This window comes from Dama dama, chromosome 13, assembly GCF_033118175.1.
Source record: "Dama dama isolate Ldn47 chromosome 13, ASM3311817v1, whole genome shotgun sequence".
Classification (NCBI taxonomy): domain Eukaryota; kingdom Metazoa; phylum Chordata; class Mammalia; order Artiodactyla; family Cervidae; genus Dama; species Dama dama.
This window is the reverse complement of record NC_083693.1, coordinates 46237862-46265600: the sequence shown is the minus strand read 5'-3', so window position 1 is coordinate 46265600 and position 27739 is coordinate 46237862.

Here is a 27739-nt window from a genome sequence, read left to right as displayed (position 1 = left end):
TTTGCTTTTCTAAATAAACACAACACCTTACCTAACCTTTTGATTTTTTTTCCTGGGTTAAAAGGAATAAGAATGAATTAAGTAGTTTAAGAATGACTCTACCCCTAGCCTTCCCTTAGGAAATCTGCAGGTGGACCCCACAGGTCTAGGCAAACTATGTGGGCAAGAGAATTTCCAATCGCAGATGGATCACACAGCAAGACAGTGTCCCAAAGAAGATCAAGAGAAGTCAGCAGACATGTACGCAAAGGAAAAAAGACAAAGAATCTGACCTCCTGCCTTAATGATTACTGAAATTATTTCCTCTTTTTCAATTTAAAAATTAATGGCTTGAGCAGAATATTTGGATATGGTCTCTGGATATAAATCCACCTTGTCACTAGATTGCCAGCTTTTCTGAATAAATTACCTTTCTTTTCTACTGAAGCTTGCCCCTCTATTTATTGACTTTTGGGGGCAAAGCTGTGAAACCTACATTCACTTACAATCTGAAATATATGCAGTATAAAAGTGAATGAGACAGGATTGCTAGATATAACTATGCAGTGATCTCCAACATACATACATATTTTAGATAGGAAGAATAAGGGTGAAAAAACTGTTTATGAGATCTCAATAATCCGAGAGATGGGAATTTGTGGATCTTTGACTTAGCAATCTGACATCATACCTTTTAAGTAGCTACTTTTCAAATAGCTGTCGTCTCTGTTTCTCCGGTGCTTCCAGCAGAATTGAGCTCCTGTATCCTATAGCTATGACCACAATAATACACCATCATATTGGCTTTCTTCTTTCCATGTCATGGACTTTCTACTTTCTTTCCAACTTCCTTGGTTCATCTCATAAATAATCAGCCCACACCCAACTCTTTGCCTCTGGCTCTGCTGTTGAGGATACTAAAATAAACTGCAACACCCAGCAACTGCAAAATCTCAGAAGTCTTTGGACATTTCTCCATAGTGGCTAATTCATATTAGTCCTCCATAAACAGCCTGCCGATGAGGAATGTTTCTAAATCATGCCATCCATGAAGGTCCTCCTTAGGACACATGGCCTTTCTGAGACATAAAGTGTTCATACTATAGGTCTGATTTTTGTGGCAAATCAAACTTTAATATTCTTACTATACATTCATGTTGTGTTCCATTTCAAAGAGGATTATTATATGTTTTATCATTATATAATCTCCAAACTACTAGCAGATATTATTTGCATTTTAAAGATATAAATAATCTTTAGCTGAAAATTTTAAATGACAGATGAAGAGACATATTTGGATGAAATTTAAACCAGTTATTTTCTAGAGTATTATTTGATTTTATTGTACTTTGTTTTCAAAGTAGTTTTAGGACTTCCTTTTTACACTCTATGATTTTACAGCAAACTTGAGACATCAGAAACTAGACAGTGTATGAAAAATGTATATAATATGCAATTATGGACTGGGACATAATTCTAAAAAATTTAGCTACCCCAATTTACAGATGAAAATGCATGGCTAGGACCTATGTCATGACCACTATCATGTACATAATTGATAGCTTAATAAATACTTGAATTATATTTCGCAAATTGAAGTCCAAAGCACTTTCCATTACACAGGCCAGAGATAACTATGTAAGAATTTGTATATTTCTTGTTTAATGCAAAAATGTTAGCAGAGTTACATAAGTATGGTCTTAACCTACTTTAGCATAAGATGACTGCATATGAAGAGTTGTTTTTCTAACTAACAATTATTCTTCTCTTGAGTCATATATTTAGCTCTTATTTGCCTCATTTCTTCTTAATCATCTTACCTACAGAAATATTTCTTTTATTAGAAAAGTTATTTGAAAATATTTATTCATATTTTCTGTGCCAGCAGAAATTAATTCTATATTCCTTATTTTGAAAATTAATCCAATTTTTAGCCTGGACTATTGATAAATTTTGTTTCCCATAATGAGATGCACCCAGAGTTTCAATACTGTGCACCATCAAATAGGGTTTTTATTTATTTATCATTTTCATCATGTGTAATCTTCATGCTCAATATTTTAGTCATTAAATAAACAGCAAAATTATACTGTATAATGTCATGAAAATGAGGTTAATCTATGTACAAGTCAAGTAAAAAGACCATCTCTCATCTCAAATGAATTTGTGAACTAATAAATAATGTAAGAGAGAAAAGACTGGCTGATGAAAATCAATTTCACTATCTAAAGTATATCAATAAGTTGAAAATATATAGAAACTGTAATAACACAAGTCATTGCAGAAGTGGGAGGAAAAAGGCTATAGCAAGTTTCAAAGTAGAATTTCATTATATAAAATATTACCTACATCAAATTTGGTCAAACATCAAGATCCAAGCAAAACTTCCTAAAACAGGACATGAATATCTAGGAAGCATTGTTATAAATAAACCTATCAAGTAAGATTTGAGGAGTCTTTAAAGATTGAATACAAACCCTCTTCAATTTTGAGTTTGAGTAGTCTATCTAACTGTAACCTTGTGACATATTCTTATTAGAGTGACTCTCAAATAAAAAAAATATTGTAATATTCTCAATGAAAAATGGATTCCATTATCTAATATTACCAAAATTGTTTAAGAGGAACAAAATCATCCATATTTTGTTTCAAAGCAAAATTGAAGTTTTTAACATCTAATTGATATCTGTGACAACAGCTTGCCTCAGAATTAAAAGTAATGCCTCCCTCTTGGTTTTCTCTCCCCTCTTAGGAGTTCTCTGGCTATTCAGGGTCTTTTGTGGTTCCATATAAATTTTAGGTTTGTTTTACCTACTTCTTAAAAAAAATGCCTTTGAAAAGATAGTCTTTTCAATAAATGGTGCAGGATAATTGGATAATCACATGTAAAAGAATAAAATTGAACCCATATCTTACGTCACTCACAAAACTTAACCCAAATGGATTAAAGATTTAAATTTAAGACTTAAAACTATGAAACTCCTAGAGAAAACATAGGAACAGAATTCCTTGATGTGGGTGTTGGTAATGAATTTTTACATATGACACTTAAGATATGAGCAACAAATAAAAAATAAACAAGGAGTACCTCAAACTTAAAAGCACTTACACAGCGAAAGAAATCATCAACAAAGTGAAAAGACAACCTAAACACTGGAAAAATACTTGAAAATCACATTTCTGAGAAGGGGTTAATTTCAAAATATAGAAAGAACTCATACAACTCAATAGCTACAAACCAAATAACTAAATTTAAAAATGGGCAAAGGGCCTGGACAGCCATTTTTCCAAAGAATGTACATGAAAGGTGAAAAGCTATCTGAAAAGATGCTCAACATCACTAGTCTTTAGGAAAATGCAAATTAGAATGACAATGAGCTATCACCACACTCCTGTTAGACTGGTCATTATCAAAATGACAAGAGATAACAAACACTGGTATGGATGCAGAGAAAAGGGAACCCCTGTGTCTTGTTGGAAGGACTTTAAATTGGTATAACCACTATAGAAAACAGCATGGAGGATTTTCAAAAAATTAAAAGTGAAACTATTCTATTATTCAGCAATTTCACCTCTGGAAATAAACACAAATGAAAACACTAATGTGAAAAAATATCTTTACTCCAATGTTCATAACAACTTACTTACGGTAGCCAAGACATGAAAACAACGTATGTGTCCATTGATGGATGAATGGATAAAAAGTTGTGAGATAATATTCCACACACTGAGATGTTATTCAGCCGTATAAAGATGATGTTACCATTTGCAACAGCATGAATGAACCCTGAAGGCATCAAATGAAATAAATCAGACAGAGAAAGGTAAATACATATGAGTTCACTTATATGTGGGGGAAAAAGAACACCCAAATTCATAGAAAAAGAAATCAGATTTGCAGTTACCAGAGATGGAGGATCAGTTCAGTTCAGTTCAGTTGCTCAGTTGAGTCTGACTCTTTGCGAACCCATGGACTGCAGCACGCCAGGCCTCCCTCTCCATCACCAACTCCCGGAGTTTGCTCAAACTCATGTCCATTGAGTCGGTGATGCCATCCAACCATCTCATCCTCTGATGACCCCTTCTCCTGCTGCATTTAATCTTTCCCAGCATCAGGGTCTTTTCCAATGAGTCAGTTCTTCACATCAGGTGGCCAAACTATTGGTGCTTCAGCTTCAGCATCAGTCCTTTCAATGAGTATTCAGGGTTGATTTCCTTTAGGATTGATTGGTTTGCTCTCTCACTGTTCAAGGGACTCTCAAGAGTCTTCTCCAGCACCACCATTCAAAAGCATCAATTCTTCAGCACTTAGCCTTCTTAATGGTTCAACTCTCACATCCATACACAACTACTAGAAAAACCATAGCTTTGACTAGATGGACCTTTGTTGGCAAAGTGATGTCTAATTAAGTAGTTTGTATATATTCTGCACTTGAATTATTTCTTAGGGTGAGGCTTACCTTCTCATACTATTGATGGCATCCTTTTATAAACAAAACTTTTTAATTATGTTACCTAATTTATCAACTTCTCCTTTGTAGTTAAATATTTTGTGTCTTTTTAAAAGATCTTTACTCCAGAGCTGTAAAGATATTATATTCCCTTATTTTTTATATTAGGTCTACAATATATATTGAAATTGATTTTTGTGCATAGCATGAGGCAGGAGTAAAGATATAATTTTCCAAATAAATATCCAATTAATACAGCATTTTTCATTTATGAAAAAATATTTTATCACTATACTGCAGTGTCATATTTATAATTCTAACTATACATATGTGTGGACTCTATACTCTTCCATTGGTGAATTTATGTATCCTTACACAAATATAATCACTGGACTTGTGTGATGGGTATTTGGAGGTAGGGCCTTTTAGAGTTAATTAGCTTTAGATGACATCATCTGGGTGGAGCCCCAGTGATGTGATATCCTTATGCTGAATTTCCTAGAACACTGAGAAAAAAATCTGCTTATGCCTTATCCTGTGGGAGAGGGGAATGAAGGAGAGTAGCAAGAAATGAAAATCTCAATGAGTCCTTTTTTTGCCTGATATAATGTAAATCCTTAGGATGCTATTCACATTAATTTCTAATATGGTACCATGCTACTTGTTCATTAATATTTCTCACTCTATACCACTCAAGACTTAAAATTTTTGAGCAGCATTATGCTATTTATTTTCCTACGTTATGCATGAAGTTTCATACCTCTATGCTTCTGCTGACACTATTACTATTGTCACACATATTCTTTTTAAAACTTCGGAATCTAAAAAATTGCTTCCCTGCAACATCAAAGGCATGATTCATGAAAAGAAACTGACAAGCTGGACATCACTAAAATTAAAAATTTCTTCTCTGAGACACTGTCAAGAGGATGAAAATATAAGCCACAGACTGGAAAAAAATATTTTCAAAGGACATATCTGATAAAGGACTGTCATCCAAAATATATAAAAACACTTTAAGTTTACAATAAGAAAAAAACAACCTGATTAAAAAATAGACAAATTATCTGAATAGTCTCTTTATCCAAGAAGATACATAAACAGAAAATAGATGTGTAAAAATTTTCTGTACATCATGTCATCAAAACTGCCAAAACTTGGAAGTAACCAATATGTCATTCAGAAGATCAATGGATAAATAAACTCTGGTACTTCCAGACAATGGAATATTATTCAGTGCTTAAAAAAACAGAGCTATAAAACCATGAAAAATCATAGAGGAGACTTAAATGTATATTTAAACTGAAATAAGCCAATCTGAAAACGTTACATTCTGTATTATTCCAATTATATGACATTCTGGTAGAGGCAAAGATGTGGGGACAGTTAAAAGATCAGAGGTTAGAATGAAGATGGGCTTCCCTGGTGGCTCAGATGATAAAAAATCTCCTGCAACACAGGAGACCCAGGTTCGATACCTGGGTTGGGAAGATCCTCTGGAAAAGGGAATGGCAACCCACTGCGGTATTCTTGCATGGAGAATTCCACGGACAGACACGCAGGGTGGGTTGCAGTCTTTGGCATCACAAAGAGTTGGACACAACTGAGCAACTAACATACACCCATATAGATGGAAGGCAGAGATGAATTGATAGAGCACATATTTTTAGAACAGTGAAAATATTATTTATGATAATATAATTTTGGATACTTATCACTGTACATTTATTAAAACCTACACAATGTATAACACTAAGAGTGGACCCTAACACAAATTATGGTCTTTGGTATTAATGATTTGTTAATGTAGTTTCATCACTTGTAATAAGTGCACTACTCTGGTGGGAGATGTTGATAGAGTTTGTCCTTGGATTGGGGCAGAGAATTAAATGTATCAACTTTACTTCTTTCTTGTATATCTGAGGACATGCAATAACTTTCTGGACATTCTTTTGTTTTATTTCAAGTAATTACAAAGTCCAGTTTCAGAAAAAAGTAGAAATTGTTTTCTCAGAGGAACTATAGTTTTATTGATGTGTAACTAATTTCCTTTAAAATTTCATAATTATGTATGAAAGTAATTTTATATTCAGTAGAATGTGAAGAAAGTTGAGGTTTTGATCCTTTTTTCTACATCCAGCTGTGAAGTTTTTTACCTATTATGCTTTCCAGTATGATTTTTAAAAATTGTGGCTGTGACTTAAAGGTTTTGCTTTGGGAAATTAAACGAGTGCTTGAACTGTGAGTAGTACTTTTATCACAGAATTTTTAGGAGAGCACAGCATAGCCCAGGAGCAGAGAGAATGCTGAATCTTGCTCACTCCAGAAAACACTTTCTAAGAAATTAATATAAGAGACAAAAATTTAAATCATGTAAATTTTATTGTAGCATCTTGGCCTATGGGTGAACAGGATATTTCAAATAGCAATAGCAGAAATAATATCTGATTGAATATCAGTGGCATGAAACTATAATAGATGTGACCTTATAGACACCTCAATTGTTTTAAACATAAACCGTGATAATAATTTTGCTGTAGTTTATGATTCAGTCATATGACTTTGCCTAAGAACAAAAACCCAATAAAAAAGGTCTCCAAGGGACATCATAGAATCCAATCTATGAAAGAAAAAATAAACAGCATCTTCTGCCATGTATGAAATTTCTATCCAGGTAGTGTACACTGCCATTGACAACTATAGGTCATAGGAAATTTAAAGTTAAAAATTCAAACAAATTACCTAAACCAAAAACAATATTATACTTTTTTATTTCAACATAGATTTATATGCTGAATATGTAAGATTGAATGGAGAGGTACTGTCTTAGTCTATAGTCACTGATCATACTGGATTAAATATTATTATGAGGTTAAAAAATCTGTAATAATTTTCTCAAGTATTAAACTGTCAATTGTTTACATATATGATATTATTCTATCAAAACACTGAATTTCAAAGTTACTAGCCAAAAATACTTTAATACGTGATTGACTATGGCTTATATTTAGTGCTGATAAATTTAACAAAAATCCTTACAATACAGAAAAAAGAAAATATCCACTGGAGAAGGGAATGGCAAAGAACTTCAGTATTCTTGCCTTGAGAACCCAATGAACAGTATGAAAAGGCAAAAAGATAGGACACTGAAAGATGAACTCCCCAGATCAATAGGTGCCCAATATGCTACTGGAGATCGGTGGAGAAATAACTACAGAAAGAATGAAGAGACAGAGCCGAAGCAAAAACAACACCCAGTAAATCGGACTGGTGATAGAAGCAAGGTTTGATGCTGTAAAGAGCAATATATTGCACAGGAACCTGGAATGTTAGGTACATGAATCAAGGCAAATTGGAAGTGGTCAGATAGGAGATGACAGGAGTGAACATGGACATTCTAGGAAACAGTGAACTAAGATGTACTGGAATGGGTGAATTTAACTCAGATGACCATTATATCTACTACTGTGGGCAAGAAACCCTTAGAAGAAATGGAGTAGCCATCAGAGTGAACAAAAGCGTCTGAAATGCAGTACATGGATGCAATCTCAAAAACGACAGAATGATCTCTGTTAGTTTCCTAGGCAAACCATTCAATATCACGGTAATCCAAGTCTATGCTCTGACCAGTAACACTGAAGAAACTGAATATGAACAGTTCTATAAAGACCTATAAGACTTTCTAGAACTAACACACAAAAAAGATGTCCTTTTCATTAGAGGGCACTGGAATGCAAAAGTAGGAAGTCAAGAAACACCTGGAGTAACAGGCAAATTTGACCTGAGAGTACAGAATGAAGCAGGGCAAAGGCTAATAGAGTTTTGCCAAGAAAACGCACTGGTCATGGCAAATACCCTCTTCCAACAACACAAGAGAAGACTCTATACATGGATATCACCAGGTGGTCAACACCAAAATCAGACTGATTATATTATTTGCAAACAAAGATGGAGAAGCTCTAAACAGTCAGCAAAATCAAGACGGGGAGGCTAACTGTGGCTCAGATCATGAACTCCTTATTGCCAAATTCAGACTGTAATTGAAGAAAGTGGAGAAAACCACTAGACCATTCAGGTATGACCTAAATCAAATCCCCTGAGACTATACAGTGGAAGTGAGAAATAGATTTAAGGGACTAGATCTTATAGACAGAGTGCCTGATGAACTATGGATGGAGGTTCATGACATTGTACGGGAGACAGGGATCAAGACCATCCCTATGAAAAAGAAATGCAAAAAAGCAAAATGGCTGTCTGAGGAGGCCTTACAATTAGCTGTGAAAAGAACGGAAGGGAAAAGCAATGGAGAAAAGGAAAGATATACCCATTTGAATGCAGAGTTCCAAAGAATAGCAAGAAGAGATAAGAAAGCCTTCCTCAGCAATCAATGCAAAGAAATAGTGGAAAACAATAGAATGGGAAAGACTAGAGATTTCTTCAGGTGAGTTTGAGATACCAAGGGAACATTTCATGCAAAGATGGGCTCAATAAAGGACAGAAATGGTATGGACCTAACAGAAGCAGACAATATTAAGAAGAGGTAGCAAAAATACACAGAAGAACTGTACAAAAAAGATCTTCTTGACCCAGATAATCACAATGGTGTGATGACTCACCTAGAGCCAGACATCCTGGAATGTGAAGTCAAGTGGGCCTTAGGAAGCCGCACTATGAACAAAGCTAGTGGAGGTATGGAATTCCAGTGGAACTATTTCAAATCCTGAAAGACGATGCTGTGAAAGTGCTGCACTCAATATGCCAGCAAACTTGGAAAACTCAGCAGTGTCCACAGGACTGGAAAAGGTCAATTTTCTTTTCAATCCCAAAGAATGGCAATCCCAAAAAATGCTCAAACCACTGCACAATTGCTCTCATATCACACACTAGTAAAGTAATGCTCAAAATTCTCCAAGCCAGGTTTCAGCAATAAGTAAACCATGAAATTCCAGTTGTTCAAGCTGGGTTTAGAAAAGGCAGAGGAACCAGAGATCAAATTGCCAACATCCGCTGGATCATGGAAATAGCAAGAGAGTTCCAGAAAAACATCTATTTTTGCTTTATTGACTATGCCAAAGCCTTTGACTAGGTGGATCACAATAAACCTTGGAAAATTCTGAAAGAGATGGAAATACCAGACCACCTGACCTGCCACTAGAGAAATCTGGATACAGGTCAGGAAGCAACAGTTAGAACTGGACATGGAACAACAGACTTGTTCCAAATAGGAAAAGGAGTATGTCTAGGCTGTATATTGTCACCCTGCTTATTTAACTTATATGCAGAGTACATCATGAGAAAGTCTGGGCTGGACGAAGCAGAAGCTGGAATCAAGATTGCCGGGAGAAATATCAATAACCTCAGCTATGCGGACGACACCACCCTTAAGGTAGAAAGTGAAGAACTAAAGAGCCTCTTGATGAAAGTGAAAGAGGAGAGTGAAAAAGTTGGCTTAAAGCTCTACATTCAGAAAACTAAGATCATGGCATCTGGTCCCATCACTTCATGGGAAATAGATGGGGAAACAGTGGAAAACAGTGCCGGACTTTATTTTTCTGGGCTCCAAAATCACTGTAGATGGTGATTGCAGCCATGAAGTTAAAAGACGCTTACTTGTTGGAAGGAAAGTTATGACCAACCTAGATAGCATATTAAAAAGCAGGGACATTACTTTGCTAACAAAGTCCGTCTAGTCAAGGCTATGGATTTTCCAGTAGTCATGTAGGGATGTGAGAGTTGGACTATAAAGAAAGCTGAGCGCCGAAGTATTGATGCTTTTGAACTGTGGTGTTGGAGAAGACTCTTGAGAGTCTCTTGGACTGCAAGGAGATCCAACCAGTCCATCCTAAAGGAGATCAGTCCTGGGTGTTCATTGGAAGGACTGATGCTGAAGCTGAAACTCCAATACTTTGGCCACCTGATGGAAAGAGCTGACTCATTGGAAAAGACCCTGATGCTGGGAAAGATTGAGGGCAGGAGGAGAAGGGGACGACAGAGGATGAGATGGTTGGATGGCATCACCAACTCGATGGAAATGGGTTTGGGTGGACTCCGGGAGTTGGTGATGGACAGGGAGGCCTGGCGTGCTGCAGCCCATGGGGTCGCAAAGAGTCGGACACGACTGAGAGACTGAACTGAACTGATCACAACCAAAACTAGGTAGATTTTTTAAATAACAGTATTTCAGGATCTAAATTTTGCCACATATTTAATTAATGTTCTGGGTAATTATAGTTAACTAATTGTTTTGATGCTATTAAGTTGTTTGATTATGGAAAGCATCCCAGTTGTGAAATAACTATATTCATATTATCAACAATGATTTAACAGATAAAATTTTAAAATTCAAACACATCTCTGGTATAAACAGCTGAAAATAATTGGAAATATATTGAAAGGAGACCTAGTTTAGTTCACCAATTTAAAGTATGCTTTACTGGAAATACTGTGGAGAAGTATTTACTATTTTATGAAAAATAAATTTTTAATTTATAAGTTAAACTTGCTCTAAAGTCTAGAATTTATGTATATTTTGAGTCAAAACTTGAATATACCTGTTTATGTGTGTGTGTGTATGTGTGTGTATATATAAAATATACATTAGCATTTATATATATCTATATGTTTTTATAACTGTATCTGCATCAGTATCTATATAAGGAACTCCCAAAACTCAGTAGTTAAAAAAAATTAAAAATGAGCAAATAATTTGAAGAGGCGTTTCTTCAAATAAGACAAACAACTGCCAATAGGTGTAGGAAAAAATGCTTAAAATCACTAATCATCAGTGAAATGTAAGTCAAAGCAAATAATGGTTTTGCTAGGATGGTTATTATCAAAAAGACACAAGATAACAAGAGTATGTGGATAAATAAAAGCCCTTGTACGATGTTGGTAGAAATGAAAAATGGTACAGCCACTATAGAAATTGGTATGAACTTTACTCAAAAAATTCAAAATAGAATAATCATATGACCAATCATTTCTGTTTCTGGGTATGTATCTAAGAGAATTGATATCTGGATCCTATAGAGATATATGCATTCCCATGTCCACCACAGTATTATTCAAAATAGCCAAAACACAGAAATAATCTAAATATCCATTGAGAAATAAATGGATAAACACACACATACACACAGAGGATGATTTTTTAACCTTAAAAAAAGGAGATATTTTCACATGCAACAGCACTGATGAACAATTATCTTGTGAAATAAGCTAGTCATTAAGGAACAAATGGTTCATGATCCCACTACATGAGGTATATTAAACAGTCAGACTCACAAACACATAGTGAGGAATGGTGCTTGCTAATGAGTGAAGAGAGGTGATTGTTTTTGAAAAGGTATAAAATTTCAGTTACACAAGATGAATAAATTCCAGAGATCTGCTATACAGCATTAGGCCTAAAGTTAACGACATTGTGTTGAGAACTTAGGTAGAACTCAAGTTGAGAGGTCTTATCCCAGTAATTTAAAAATACTCTTAAGTTATGGTAAGTATCATTCTATTACTGTCAAACAAAATAGTATTATGTGGGAAAATAAATAAGAAAAAAAATGCTACTGAAGATAAAAACACATGGGTGACATACTTGTGATTTTTAATGTGTTTAATCATCACTTTGAAGTACACAAGCAAAGTTGAAATGATCAAACACATAAACCATATTTGAAAAATTTAACACACTCCTCTCAGAAATCAGTAAAACAAATGAGAACAAATTAAGGATATAGAGGAACTGAATAAATCACATATAAATAGGCTTAATCTAATAGACAAATAATGAATACTGTACTCCACTTACATGGATTACTCATTTTTAAGTAACAACCTGTGCAGTATTAGTAATAGCAATCACATATGAATTTATAAAGATATTAACAAATTTCAAAGAGCAGGTTGTGTAACATTATATTCTCTAAATGCAATAAAAACAATTAGAAAATAATACTGAAGTAGTAATCAAAATGTAAGCCTTTCAGTTAAATTTGAAGACAGACTCTACTAAATAACTCATTTGCAAATGAGAGAATCTTATACTGTTTGTCAATAAGATTTACAAAAATTGCAGATGTAAACATGTATAATAGTGATATATGGAACTGAAGTTTTTCAGGTAACAGTACTGAGTAGTATAAACAAAGGAAGGCAACTTTCAAATATTCAAGAATATGGACTCATGGGGGCTAGGCTCTTTTTTGCATGTGCTAAAGGTTTTTACTGATTAGCCCTGGATGCGGCACAAAAGCCTCTGCTCACACTACTGGCTAGAAATAGTCACAGGGCCACCCCTGGAAGAAAAAGGACTAAGAAAACAGTTCCTGGCTGGCTGCCCGCTCCAGTGTGAACTCTTTACCAACGGAAAAAATGGGACCTGTTTTCCACTTGGTAAACTAGTCATCTCTTTTCAGAATAAACTGGAAAACCTAGAACATAAACATTCCTGAGATGCAACACTATTTGTTTCCTGTGAAAAATAAGATCTTGCACTGACAACTCCATTAGAAAACAAAGATTTAACTGAATATATTAAACATTAAACTCAGTAATCTAAAAGAAGAGCAATGGAATAAACCTAAAGAATGTGGAGGAGAGGATTTAATATAACTAAAATCAAAATTAATGACAGAAAACAAACAATTAAAAATGGATGCTTTGAGTTTCCAGTTCTAGGATAAAAAATATATCATTAATTTCCTTTGTTCCATGTTCCTAAATTCAACAAAATACCCTAGAAAAAATTCAAAAGGCAATCGTAAAATGACTCTGCCAAGTAGACAGAAAGAAAGTAGGCTGACGAGAGTCTACAGGACTAAAAGGACACCTGTGAGTTTCCTGGGTTTTATTTTTATATTCCATACTTGCTAAATGGGGTGTCAGGGAGCCTTCCAACCTTGAACAGAAAGACTGACCAAAAAAAAAAAAAAAAAAAGAACAATGATGTCAATAACAACAAAAACAAAATATAAAATACAAGAAAAGCCTGATCTCTCTGACCAAGGAAAGACGATGAACAGCAGAAACTCGGCATTCAAACCCATATCTAATGATATCCTAGGCCAGCTTTTCTGTGGCATCATCACCAGTGAGGCCTTGACAGGCTGAACCGGCTCCGCCTACACCTCCCTAAATCTGCACCTTATCTACTCACTGACAGAACCTCACTGCATCTCGTGAGGGCCACCAGAACCTACAGACTAGACCTAAACAGGGCACTTGCTTGCCAAAACAAGATTTAAGGAACATCAAGAACCTCCTAATATAACATCCAACATGTCCAGGATACAGTTGAAAACTGCTCATCAAACCAAGATTCAGGAAAAACAACCTAAATAAGAAGTGAAAATTGACACATCATCCCTGAGATAAATCAGATTTTGGAAAGCTCTATCAAATATTTTAGAGCAGTCATCAGAGACTTACTTCAAAATAGAAACTTTGACCTTTGTGAGACCAATAAATCTATAAAAGAGTATATTTATAGACACAAATATCCTTCACAAACACATTATGCTAAGTGAAATTAATCAGCCAGAGAAAGACAAATGCTATATAATCTTTGAGATATATATATATGTGTGGAACCTTTTATATATGGATATATATGGATATATATATATATATGGAACCTTTTAAAAAAATGGAGATAGAACAGACTGGTGGTTGCAGGAGGTGAGGGTGGGTAGAAATATTTGAAGTTCTTTATTTTAAATAAATAAAAAATTTAAATGAGTATATAGCATCATCTAATATTTGTGTAATGATCAACCTATCTAATGAAAGTAAGGCATTTATACAAGACCTTCTATGTGTGTAAAGTCAAGAGTATATAAAGAAAAACAACTGTACAGAAATATACCAAATCATGACCATATTTGGATTGTAACTGAGAGGAAGGGATGACGGATTTTATTTTACTCTATTAATTCTTCATTTTGACATTTCAACTATATATATAAAGCGCGAGGAGGTTACTTAACAAAAGCAAGGTAAAAAGAGAATATCACAACCTACCTAGCTAACTGAGTTGAGCCAACACTCATGAAAAATAGGAAGATAGATATTTCTGGAACTCATTCCATGTAATAAGCTCTCTACTAAGTGGCAGATCTCATGGTGGGACTGTGGGATCAGTACTGTTCTATGATTAAGATTATATAAACTCACCATTACTTGATTCAAAGTGCAATACCTTATGTATTCCCTTAGTTTTCAGATGTCTCTGAATTGAATACTGATGATAATAAACTCATAGAGTTATGGAGGGGGTTTATAAGTTAATACATCAAAAACTTTCAGACATTTGCCTGCCATGTTTTAAATGCTCAGAAATACTATTAGTCTCTCCATTTTATAGATAAGGAAACTGAGGTTAGAGAAGTTAAAAGCAATTACTAAAGGCCATATGTTTACTGGACAGTTCACCTAGGGACTGAATCTAGACAGTCTTAACTTCAAAGCCTATGATTTTTACCATATTTGACAGTTCTTACCTCATTCAATCTTTTGCCAAAATAAATCGCAAATAATGATCTTTAAAAATGAAAGGCTATAAACTCAGAGAGGAGATGATTGGTAATATTCCACTACACAAAGAACAGTGTATCAACGCAGTCACTTGTAAAAAAGGAAAAATTACATAAAACTGTATGTGTTTGAATGAGGATCTGTGTCTTAATTGGTATTTGATGCAAATTATGCAAGTAGGGTAATCAGGATGAGATATATTTTAACTAAAGAACAAATATAAACTAAGGGAGCTTTATAATATCAGAAATTATTTTACAGTAAGCATATTAAATATTGTAACTACTTAATAATTAAATGCAGTATTGACTCCTTATAACAGTTGTGTAAGTATTTGTAATAAACTTAGAATTATAAATATATCAAGAAATTGACAAGAGACATTTGTCAAATGGAGCAAAGTTTTCTGATACAAGAAGCCAGCCCACATGGTTGCCCTTTTCCATTAGCCATCACTCTAGCTCTAGGATTAGTAAGTACTTTTACTATTTTATTTATGGATAATACCTGCCACTTCAATAGGCTTAATTTTAATATAATACTATAATAAACACTTAATTTCTTAAATATAACTGCACCTTTTAAAATAACTTTAAAAAATTTTCTCTGTTAATCATCCATTGTCATAAAACATAATAAGTGCATCTGTTTTACAAATAAACGATGCATTTAAATATTTTGGTGTTCATATTATGTTTTCTGGTTGATTTTGAAGTCTTCTCACCCTGAGAGAGCTGTTACACTTCTCTAGGAGAATATGCTTGTCTCAATCTTGATTTCAATTTCAACTTTCTACAAAATATTTTTTCTTGACATAAAGTAACAGTTTATTTTGGTAATTATCCTGTAAATTAACATAATAGAGAAAAAGAGCAGGAGAGTATATTAAGAAAAGTTCTGGCATGACATGCATATGTATGTGTGTTTGTTTAACCAGCTTTTGTATGAAATGGTAACTACAAAGAGAGCCTTCATATATAGATGGAACATAAAAGTTGAGTGCATTGTATTGTATAAGGAGCAACCATGTTGTGCCTATCAGAAGGCATCTTAATAAACCTTTACTATTTTTTCCTTCTTAAAGAATAATCTTATTTATCATAACATAGACTTTCCTTGTTTTCATATCCCTTCTTATCCATCTCAGATTCCTTTGACCATCAATATCATGCTTCCAATCTGTTACCTTTTGTTGTCATTTAGCATATACCTGATAAAAACCCAATAGTATAGCAACATAAGTATATTAATCTATTGATAATATACCAATAGTGAATGAACTATTGGAAAAGTTACACAATTACAGTCAAACTGGTGCCATTCTAAATCTGTGATCATAAGTGTAAGGACTCTTTTTTCATCTTTATGGATTGTTTAGCCATAGTGCTTACAATATCTGGTAAATAAAACGTATATGAAATTATTTGCCAAATCAATGATGAAACCAACACATGAACAAATCCATCCCTTATCTGCATCCTCTTAACAAAATCAATAAAAAGAGAAAATTTTCAAAGTCCATTCTCTTCTCAGTCTTTTCAAGCAGCTTGGTCTATACTCACTTTAATTAATCCCACATGCCAATGACAGACAGATCTCTCCAGCACATAGCTCTGAGCTGCGATCCTATAAATCTAGTACATGATATTTACACTTGCCTATATTAAAAATACTTCTACTAATTTAAAGTTCAAACTATAGCCCTCTCCCTAAAACCTCTCAGTTTTTTCCAGTTTAGTTCTTTCTAGGGTTTCTTATTTCAGTGAATGTATGCCTATTCAACCCAAGAAACTCAGAGTCACTCTTGAAAACTTCCTATCTCTCCTCTTTCACTTTGATTTCTGTCACTAATTCCTGCCTGTTTTAACCACCTAAAGTTTTCTAAATTCAAATTATTCATTCCATCTCTATAACCTTCACACTGGTCTAAGCTACCTTTCATTTACAAATGTATTTAAGTTTAATTTACAGAGTGTGGGGTCACCAATTCAATAAGATAAAATTCTCCATCATTCTAAAAAGATCTTTCATGGAACCTAAGTGTTCAATTTCCCCACCCCATCCCCTAGGCAATAACCAATCTAATTTCTATCACTATGGGGTTTCTTTTTGTTTGTTCATTTTTGGTTTGTTTGTTTTAGAATTTCACATGACTGGAATGATACAGCTTCTACTTTTTTGTTTGAGTTTTTTTTTTTTTTTTTTTTTACAGCAAAATGTTTTTGAAATTCTTCCATGTAACATGTATCAGTGGTGTGTTCTTATATTGTCAGCTACCATCCTTTATATAAATATATGAAAGCTTACTAATCCAATCAAGATTTTAAATAATCCAAAAGCCTAACAAACGTATCTGTTATAAATAAAGATATTAGGAATATCTGTGTATAGATTGCTTTATAGACGTGATTTAATTTCTTTTTGGTAAATTTATGCAGGTGTAGAATTCCAATTTTATATGTTAGGTGTGAAAGTGTTAGTCACTCAGTCATGTCTGACTTTGCAACCCCATGGACCTGTAGCCCACCAGGCTCCTCCATCCAAGGGATTCTCCAGGCAGGAAAACTAGAGAGGGTGGCCATTCCTTTCTCTAGGGGATCTTCTCAACTCAGGGATCAAACCCAAGTCTCCTGCACTGTAGGCAGACTCTTTACCATCTGAACCACCAGGGAAGCCATTTTATATGTTAAGCTTATGTCTAATTTCATAAGAAACTAGCAACCTGATTTCAGTTTTGGCTCATGAAGAAATGCCTACCAAGAGAGTGATTGTCCTGCTCTAAGCAACTAAAAAACAAGAGGAGAAGAAAAAGTGAAATAATTGTTTCAGACACTGGACAATAGGCAGTATAGGACTGTGATTCCTGAGAGAAAAGAAAACAAATGAGATGAGCCCGATAGTTATGCCATCTTCCTACTACTGGAATGGTCTCCAGGTCTCAGCATGGGAAATGAACTCCAATCTTGTGACTTTTACTGAGTTCAGGAGGCAAAGTTCAGAATTTAGAGAAACTGAGGTGACCAGAATTTGTAGCATAGAGCAGCACTTGGGTGGGGAGGGGTTACTAAGAGATGAAGAAGAGTCTCCTCGAGACTTTAGTTGCATTCAATTTGTACGTAAGTGGAGTAAAACTCCACAAGGCTAAGGATAGAACTAAAGAAAAATAAGTCAAACAATTCCCAGAGCCCATAGCAACCACCTTGGAAAGACCTTTTATTCAGAATAATGAGTAGTGCCCTCAAAAGAGTCTTGCCTGAGAATGAAGGCTTCTCTGTAACAACCCTAGAAATGCTAGAAAACAAACTCTAAATGGACCAATGTATTTGGTAAAAATTTAACTGAGTGCCAGAACAAAATCTTTTGCTTTTCAAAATAGTACAGTTGATTAATAATGAAGGAAGGAAGAATACTGAAACAATTCTGTATTTTTCTCTTCCATGAGAAATAAGATACGATACATAAATTAAGCCAATGAGAAATTATACAAATTAAATGGAATCCCTAGAAGTCAGAATGAGTAATTACCTTTGTGATATCACAGGACATTAAACACACACACTCACATACATATGAGACTGCAATTATTTAGCAAAGAAGACACTAAGAACCTCAAATGGAGGAGGTATATACCACTCTCCTACATTGAACGAGCTCGTGTGTGTGTGTGTGTATGCACACGTGCTCAGTTGCTCAGTCATATCCAACCCTTTGGGACTCATGGGCAGTACCCTGCCAGATTCCTCTGTGCACAGACTTTTCAAGGCAAGAATACTGGAGTGGGTTGCTTTTTCTACTCCAGACAATCTTCCTGACTCAGGAATCAAACCCTTGTCTCTTATGTCTCTTGCATTGGCTGGCAGATTCCTTACCACTGAGCCACCTGGAAAGCTCCAAAGAAGCCCCTACTTCCTTCCCAATGAACTGACACTGAGGAAAATGAGTTATTTGAAGAATTTCAGCAGCTCTGATCATAAATTGTTATAGTGACTGAAATCTATCAGTGCTAGTCATATTTTCATTCTACTGATGGACTTATTGTGACTTGGCAAGATGGGTCAAGAACTTTCCAAATATGTGTGACAAAGGAAGTATAAAGTCAAACCAACTCAAGAATCAAATATAAATTATAAAAAGGTACATTAATTGATAGCATAGCAGTAAGAAAATTTTGTGAAATTTAGATTTTTTTCCCTAAAGTTTGCCTCTTGATTTATTTTTATGAAGATAATGTACTAAAATTCACATTAGAAATGTGGAGAACTTGAATTTGCAAAGAGAATTAAAAGAAAAAGTTTTGAAGATTGAAAAACAAATTCAAAGGCTTACAACTTTTTTTCTCCAAAGGTATTAAAAGTGTTCTATTTCTAATTAAATATTTCACTTATGCAACAAAGTATATAATATGAAAATGACAATGTATATATTGTGCTCATATTTAATTTTAATCAAAATTTAATTTGATTTGAAAACTACATTTCCTCCAGTTCAGATTACAAACTTCCTATTTTCTAAACTTAATATGCCAGTCAGATAATTTGTTCTAAAGGACAAGTACTTGTTTTCTTCTACTTTTTTAGTTTAAAACTTTTAATTCACTTTCTGTATAGCACTCCACAACTCTGAAGTAGCAGAAAACTTAAAGTTAGTTCTCCTTAGAGAGAACATTAACCATAGGTTTCTAACTTCACAGATAGCAAGTTCCTAACTAAACCAATATTTTAATTCACCATTAAGAGAGTGCACTGCTCTACAGGAAGGTATGCTGAATCAGTTCTCTAGACTATAATATTTAGCTGTTTCTGCTGTGCATTTGTAACCCATTCTTGGCAGCAATTCCAAGATAAAAGTTCTAAATAAGTCTTTGAACAAGTCATTTGATGAAGTTTATGGAAAAATCTTCCCCCAACTACCAAATTAGAACCAGATTGCACAGTTAGAGCTTCACTGGTAAAAGCTAAGTGTGGATATTAAATGTATGCATGTGTCCCTGTGCAAATGTGTTTCTCTGGGTGTACATAGCTAGATGGAACAGACAAGGAAAGAGGATTTCCAGGAACCATAAGATTTAGTATTATTCAGTGTCTATTGTATGTTAGGCACTGTGAAATGCTTCATATTTATTATATAATTTGATTTTTCTACAATACTTAGGAATTATTATCATTATTAATTTACAGATAAGATAACTGAGTTAAAGTTAAATAATGCCCAATGTCACCAACACCATGGAGTAAGAGAATTGAATGCAGGGAACCTAACTTTGTAGTCCATTTGCTTAGCTCTTTTTCTACTGCATTTCAAAACTAACCATGAATATTTTTAATTAATAGTTTCTCAGCACTATTTTCTCTAACATCTCCTACTTAGTGGAAAGAAAAATAGAAACACCTCTGTACACAATTTTGAATAATATTGAAACTTAAAAATACTACTATTTATGAGACTAACAAATATTTTATTATTAATATTATGGAAATAATAAATGTTCAGATAACAAATGTAGAGGCAGAAAAGTTCTATATCTGTATCTTTATCTATATCATCAATACCTATATCTGTATCTATATCATGTCAAGGGATATCTGGCTAGAACACAACTCGAGACTATGTAATAGCTCATTTTAATAAAATAGCAAGAATGATATTTACAACACTAAAAGTACATCTGCACTTAGCCCAGAGAAGCCCTGCATCCAAATTAGTAGCTTTATTCCAAAGAAAACATTCCTCATTTGTGCAAATTGAAACAACTTGGGGAGTTGGGAAAGTCAATAGTTATTTAACTCAGTGGTTTACATTTGTTGAGGAAATGAAAGGACAGAAACACAAAGACTTTTGAGACATGTTTTCCTTGTATACCAGTTTCTACAAAATTTTGTATTTTAAATACACAGCTTCATTTATTAAGAAAAGGAAGCCAAAATATCAGCTATACCTCCAAACAATGGAATGCAAAAGTCTAAGAAATGCTTCATAATGAGATCACAAAATGCCACAAAATGAAAGAGGAGAGTGAAAAAGTTGGCTTAAAGCTCTACATTCAGAAAACTAAGATCATGGCATCTGGTCCCATCACTTCATGGGAAATAGATGGGGAAACAGTGGAAACAGTGTCAGACTTTACTTTTGGGGACTCCAAAATCACTGTAGATGGTGACTGCAGCCATGAAATTAAAAGACGCTTACTCCTTGGAAGGAAAGTTATGACCAACCTAGATAGCATATTTAAAAGCAGAGACATTATTTTGCCAACAAAGGTCCATCTAGTCAAGGCTAAGATTTTTCCAGTGTCATGTATGGATGTGAGAGTTGGACTGTGAAGTAAGCTGAGCACCGAAAAATTGATGCTTTTGAACTGTGGTGTTGGAGAAGACTCTTGAGAGTTCCTTGGACTGCAAGGAGATCCAGCCAGTCCATCCTAAAGGAGATCAGTCCTGGGTGTTCATTGGAAGGACTGATGCTGAAGCTGAAACTCCAATACGTTGGCCACCTCATGGGAAGAGTTGACTCACTGGAAAAAATCCCTGATGCTGGGAGGGATTGGGGGCAGGAGGAGAAGGGGATGACAGAGGATGAGATGGCTGGCTGGTATCACCGACTCGATGGACATGGGTTTGAGTAAACTCTGGGAGTTGGTGATGGACAGGGAGACCTGGCATGCTGCGATTTATGGGGTCGCAAAGAGTCGGACACAACTGAGCAACTGAACTGATTACAAAACCAATACACTTTCCATCCTTTTGCTAAACATTTCTTAGACAAAACAGATTTACTCTTCCCTAAGCTAAGCAAGGCTGGTAAAGAATCCACCTACAATGCAGGAGACCCCAGTTTGATTCCTGTATCAGGAAGATCCCCTGGAGGAGGGATATGCTACCCATTCCAATATTCATGGACTTCCCTGGTGGCTCAGATGTTGGAGAATCTGCCTGCAATGCAGGAGACCTGGGTTCAATCCCTGGGTTGGGAAGATCCTCTGGAGGAGGTATGGCAAGCCACTCCAGTATTCATGCCTGGAGAATTCCCATGGACAGAGGAGCCTGGTGGGCTACAGTCCATGGTGTTGCAAAGAGTTGGACATGACTGAGCGACTAAGCATCCACCCACGTGCTAAGCAAAGCTGTGGCCAAAGTGAATATCTTGCTTCTTAGGACAATACTTTCTGACTAAGGGTCTCTTCAAGACCATCACTATATCCGGCCTACCAAGACAAAGAAAACTTGTCATAAACCCTGCCCATTCTACCTGTTAACCATCCTAAAATCACTGAATCCACATCCTAAAACACTATAGACATCCCCTCACTACTCTTCCTATTTTGAGACAATGTTAAAATGTCCTCAAGGTTGGCTCACCCTTCCTGGAGTTAGTCTAATAAATTCAGCTTTGTCATATCCACAAGTTTTGTGGGTTTTTTTTTTTTTTTCTGGTGATCTTTTAGAGAACTATCAGCAATAAAGCTTTTTATCTACTAATTACACAGGTTGCTCTCTTTCTTACACATTTCAATTTGTTAGTGTCCCTTGTAAAGAACACAGTGAGGAAAAACTACACAAAATATTGCAGGTGCAGCACAAATTCAAGAGAAGCAAATGAATCACAGAACAGAATCAAAAACCTTCCTAGAGAGTCTCAAAGTATGTTTTGAAAGTAAATTTTCTAATACTGAAATATATTCTTTAAATTTGTAATTCTGAAATAGAAGTAAAAATTGACTCCTAAATTTATTTCTAATATAATTTGATTTATTAACACCTATAATCATAGGAATGAGGTAATTTTCTATTGATATAAAAGTTCCTTCACACATAGTAGATAGGTAATAAATGTCTCTATAATCAAGCAGCAAAATGAAAATAAAATAGTAGCCAATAAAATACAAAGATGTATTTTATAAGAACTGAATTCACTAGCCCTCAGGAATGCTGTCAATAAATTACATGTTGGTTTTTCATTTTATTCCATTTTCTATGTAAAGAAACTATCTTGACCATTATACATTGTACATGCACTTTGACTCAAGTGAATGTTCTGTTTTATGGATTCTAAGAGCTTCTGTTCATCTAGAAGATATGCCAATGTTTTAAACATTTTTATTGTATTAGGATTCATCACTGCTGACCCCTGTGGATCAGTTTGTGGCATACTGAAAGAACAAATGATACTTGGCAATATTTTCTTCCATTGTTATCCTAAAATATTATATGTTTGAAATACTATCCAGTAAATCATTTTTTCTGTGATGTTTTGAAGGTTATCTCTATATGTTCAATATGCAGTAAATTATGAGTCATGATTCAATTCTTAGCCTTAATTTTAAAAATGTATACATTTACTGGTGTCTACTCTGTTCCAGGAATGGTGCTAAATTTTAGAATATAAAGAAAACATACAGTAAAAAAAAAAAAAAAAATAGGTTCATTCACCTGATTCAAAAAAATAGGTTCATTCACTTAATTCAAAATTCAAAAGGCAAGGATTTCCCAGGCAATCCAGTGGATAAGACTCCCCTTTTCCACTGCAGGGGGCATTGGTTAGATCCCTGGTTAGGGAACTAAGATCCTGCATGCCACACCACACTACCAAAAGAAAAAAAAAAACAAAAAAACCAAAATGCATACAATATAAAACGACCCCCTTAAAACACTGCCCTCTACAGGAAGAGACAGGGATGGCAATTTCTCAGGTATAAATAGAAACAATAGCTGCATATGCAAATAAAATACACATTACACATCCTCTTTTTAAAATTAAATGTATGGAGGTATAACTTACAAATAATATACTCACCTAGTTAAGTATAAACTTCAAATGAACATGACAAATGTACATAGTGTGTCCATACTACCAAAAATCAAGATACAGAATATTTTCATCATCACCAAAAGTTCATTTTGCGCCATTTTACAATCAGCACCTGTACCCTCTTGTCGTAGCAAGAAATCACTGATTTTTTTCTGCCATATAAGCTTTTTCATTTCTAGAATTTGATGTGTATGGAATCATACAGTTTATATACTGTCTACGCCTGATTATTTTCTCCTTTCATGATATTTCTGAGTTTTATCCATATAGTTTTTATGCACTGGTATTAACAGTTTATTGCTTTTTACTGCTAACTATATCATATTGATACAGTACATTTTATTTTTTTTTTTTTTACATTTTATTTATCTGTTCACCTATTGATACAAATTAACATTATTTCTAGTTTTTGGTTCATATGAGTAAAGCTGCTATGAGCATTTACATATAAGTTTTACCTGTCCACATGCTTTTATTTTCCTTGAATACATTTTTAGTAAAGAATTTCTAAATCACAGAATAAGTATATAATAATTTCTATAAGAAACTGCCAAGCATTTTCCAAAGGAGCCATATTATTTAAGTTCACAAAGGCAATACATGAAGCTAAAAGTTATACATTTTCTCTATCACTTGATATTGTTAATATCTGTAAAGCCTTTTTAGTGGTTATTTATCCGTATCTCATTGTAGTATGAATTTACATTTCCTTAACTAACAACTGTTCACTATCTTTTCAAATTCTAGCCGGCCATTTGCTTGTTTTGTTTCATCTCTGAAACAAAAGTGCCTGTGTCCAAATTTTTTGCCCCTTTTCAGGGTTTCTTATTGAGTTGTTGGGGTTCTTTGAAAGTGAAAGAGAAAGTCGCTCAGCTGTGTCCAATTCTTTGCTACCCCATGGACTGTAATTTATGGAATTCTCCAGGCCAGAATACTGCAGTGGGTAGCCTTTCCCTTCTCCAGGGTATCTTCCCAACCCAGGCATTGAACCCAGGTCTCCCACATTGCAGGCAGATTCTTTACCAGCTGAGCCACAAGGGAAGCCCAAGAATATTGGAGTGGCCTATCCCTTCTCCAGGGGATCTTCCCAACCCAGGAGTCGAATGGGTTCTGGGAATCGAACCAGGGTCTCCTGCATTGTAGGCAGATTCTTTACCAACGGAGCTATCAGGGAAGCCCTTTATTCTGGATATAATTCCTGTGTCATCTGATTAGTCACCTCAGCTGTTACAACAAAATACTACAGACTGCATGGTTTAAACTACAGGATTTTATTTTCTCACAGTTATGAAGGCTGGAAAGTCCAAGATGAAGTTGCTGGCTGACTGGATTCCTAGCGACTTCTTGGCTTGCAGATGACTGCCTTCTTGTGTCTTCATAGGTCAGAGAGAGAAAGAGTGAATTCCTGGTGTCTCTTCTTGTAAAATACTAATCCTATACTGGATCAAGGCCTAAACTCTATGGCCTGATTTATCTATAACTACTCCCTTACTGCTCAGTTGGTAAAGAATCCATCTGCAATGCAGGAGACCTCCATTTGAGTCCTGGGTCAGGAAGATCCCCTGGAGGAGGGATAGGCTACCCACTCCAGTATTCTTGAGCTTCCCTTGGGGCTCAGCTGGTAAAGAATCTGCCTGCAATGCGGGAGACCTGGATTCGATCCTTGGGTTGGGAAGATCCTCTGGAGAAGGGAAAGGCTACCCGCTGCAGTATTCTGGCCTGGAGAATTCCATGAACTGTATAGTCCATGCGGTCTCAAAGAGTTGGACATGACTGAGTGATTTTCACTTCACTCCCTTATTGGAGACCCTGTATCCAAATATAGTCATACTGAGAGTTAGGATTCAATATATGAATTGGGCAGGGGGCGACACAGTTCAGTCCATACCGGTCTATGTATGTATTGCAAACATTTTCTCTTAAGTCTTCTTGTATTTTCATTTTCTTAACTATGCCTTTTCAAGAGTAAGCATCTATATTTTAATAATGTAAGATTTATCAGTTTTTCTTTTGTGATTTTTGCTTTCCACATTCTATAAAAGGAGTACCTGCCTATCACAAGTTAATAAGCCATTTTCTATTAATATTCTACTTAGAAGTTTTACAGTTTTATCTCTTTATATCTAGCTTAAACATTTAGGTCTGTGATCTATTCCAAATTGAATCTTTATTATGGTGTGAGGTAAGAGTTAAGTTTTTGGTTTTGGTTCCAGATACATATCCAGAAATTCTAGTACTATTTGATGAAAAGAGGTCCCCAAGACCACAAGCAAGCTGAATGATTCACTAGAAAAACTCACAGGGCTCAGAAAAGCTGTTATACTTGTGGTTATGGCTTATAATAGTGAAAGGTTACAGATTAAAATCAGCAAAGGGAAAAGGCACAGGAAAAGTAAAATCCAGGAGAAAGCAGGCACAATCTTCCAGGTATCTCCTCCCAAAGGAGTCACATGTGGATTTTGCTAATTCTCTAAACAATGACATATGACCACACTTTGTAGTTGTGTCAAAAGGGAAGCTCACACAAGTCTGAAAATAAAGCAGTATGATGAGGAGGCACTAGTGGCAAAGAAGCTGCCTGCAGGTGTCATAAGAGACGCAGGTTTGATCCTGGGTCACGAAGATCCCCTGAAGGAGGGCATGGCAACCCACTCCAGTATTCTTGCCTGGAGAATCCCTGGAGAAGCCCAGGTGGACCTGGCGGGCTATGGTCCATAGCGTCTCAAAGAGTCAGACACAACTAAAGTGACTTAGTACAATGCACATGATGAGGAGGACTCATTAAATGTAAAAATGATAACTTAATTCTGTAACCTGGAAGTACTGGATTTGCTTAGGACAGTCAACTGGGTCTTCAACGTCTTGTTAGAAAGGGATTGACATAAACAAAAAATAATCAAAGGAAAAATTATTTCAATCCAACTATGCATAGCATCTAATTCAGTATTATGAATCCATGCCAGGTAATGACTTTTTCTATTCTGTTATTTTACTGCTAGTCATCATGATTCCTATTATTAATCACAAGTATATCAATGACATTAGATGATAATCTAAAAATATCTTTTGTAGGGATTTCCTTGGTGGTCCAGTGGCTAAGACTCTATGCTCCCAATGGAGGGGGGCTGGTTTTGATCCCTGGTGCGAGAACTAGATCCCACACAACACAGCTAAAAGATCCTGTGCTGTGCTTAACCACTCAGTCATGTCCGACTCTTTGTGATCCAATGGACTGAAGCCCGCCAGGCTCCTCTGTCCGTTGGATTCTCCATGTAAGAATACTGGAGTTGGCTGCCATGCTCGCCTCCAGGGGATCTTCCCAACTCAGGGATCGAATCTGAGTCTCTTATGTCTCCTGCAATGGCAGGCAGTTCTTTACCACTAGCATCACCTGGGAAGCCCAAAGGTTCCTATGTGCTGCAACTAAAAGATCCTACATGCCACAAGACCCAGGACAGTCAAATAAATAAAAATATTAAACAATAAAAATACCTTTTCAGTTGAACTTTGTATTATATTAGCTATTGTGCTTTTTTCTAAAGGATGCAAAAATAATATATTCTTGTTCCCATAAAACAGAAGCTATATATTAAGTAAACTATCAACTAGGGAGACATTCATTTATATTTTTAAAACCTGCACCCACTGCTTAAGTGGTTCTTTGAATTTTCTGGAACTAGATATTTTCCCATAAGGGAATAGGGTCAAACCCTCTATTACTTCAAACTAATTAGAAATAAATCATTGGTAAACTTAGTAAAATGTTCTTGGAACTATCAGAACAGAAATGCTGAAAACACTTAAGAAAATATAGTTTGGAAACACTAACTGCTAACCAATAAAATGCCCAATTCTAAACTATACTTGTTTATTTATGTTATCATTAATCATAGACCCAAAGACTATCTCAAAAAGTGAATCTCTGTATTTTGTGTGTGTATCTGAGAAGATACCATAATGCTTGATTGATTTCA